The 893-nt window shown below is 33.9% G+C and overlaps 1 non-coding gene across 1 annotated transcript; it reads left to right on the forward strand.

The window, feature by feature from the left end:
* The first annotated feature begins 267 nt into the window (after positions 1 to 267).
* Positions 268 to 402, forward strand: LOC114658321 (U6atac minor spliceosomal RNA). The gene has a single exon (XR_003717368.1). It is a non-coding gene; the product is annotated as a U6atac minor spliceosomal RNA (small nuclear RNA).
* Positions 403 to 893: the final 491 nt, after the last annotated feature.

Below are 893 nucleotides of genomic sequence, written 5' to 3' on the forward strand. Positions count from 1 at the left end.
AAGCGCAAAGAAAATACTCTTTGCAAAGTCTATGCCAATCAAGCCTTCCTGTTGCTTGGAAACCATGATTTATGTCTAAATTGGCAGGAAATAGTGTTATTTTTAAAATAGTGCTGCTGGTGTCGGGCGCATTATATTGGATAGTCAGAGAGAACAATATAGGCTGGTGACAGAGCTCTAAAACAGCGAATTTAATTCTTTAAATTATTTGCCTGCTCCACTATTTATAACTTAGCATTTTCATATTTTCACTCAAAAATGCAGAATGCAAGAAGCAAAAATATAGAAAGCTAGAACTTCCCTTGACAAGGACAGAGAAGGCCCGCTTTGCCTTGTAACACATGCAAGCTTGAGAATTCTGTTCAACATTTCAGTGTAAATTGAGTATGGGCAAAGATTTTTACTACATGAGTTAAATAGAAAGCAGAAGTACCCTCTGCACATACAACATCTTTAAAAAAATAAAAGTGAAGTCTTCTCGCTCCATAATCTGAATATGAGAGCTAGATATAGCCTTCTCAATAACATTTACAGTAAGTAGGTACATTCTGGTTAGTGTTTATTTCTTTTTATCTGTTGTCTTGGAAAAGTTATACTACCAGAAGTGTTGCACTTCTCTCCAACACACTTACTAATTCATTCTAATTTTTCTGATTTACATCTTTATCTTCCATTTTTTGTTTTTTCTGCACAAATCCCATGTGAAACATCCATTGTAAAATTGGTGTTTTCTTAAACCAGAATGTTTGATTTTCCTTTAAATATTGTTCTCACTTTCATCCACTGATTATTATTTTTTTTGTTCTCTGACTGCTACCTCCAGACTCACCTAAGCAATATCTAGAGAGGGCACTTAATGAAGCTATGTTACAAATTTGAATCAAATAACTAGA

Source organism: Erpetoichthys calabaricus, chromosome 9, assembly GCF_900747795.2.
Source record: "Erpetoichthys calabaricus chromosome 9, fErpCal1.3, whole genome shotgun sequence".
In the NCBI taxonomy this organism is placed as follows: Eukaryota; Metazoa; Chordata; class Cladistia; order Polypteriformes; family Polypteridae; genus Erpetoichthys; species Erpetoichthys calabaricus.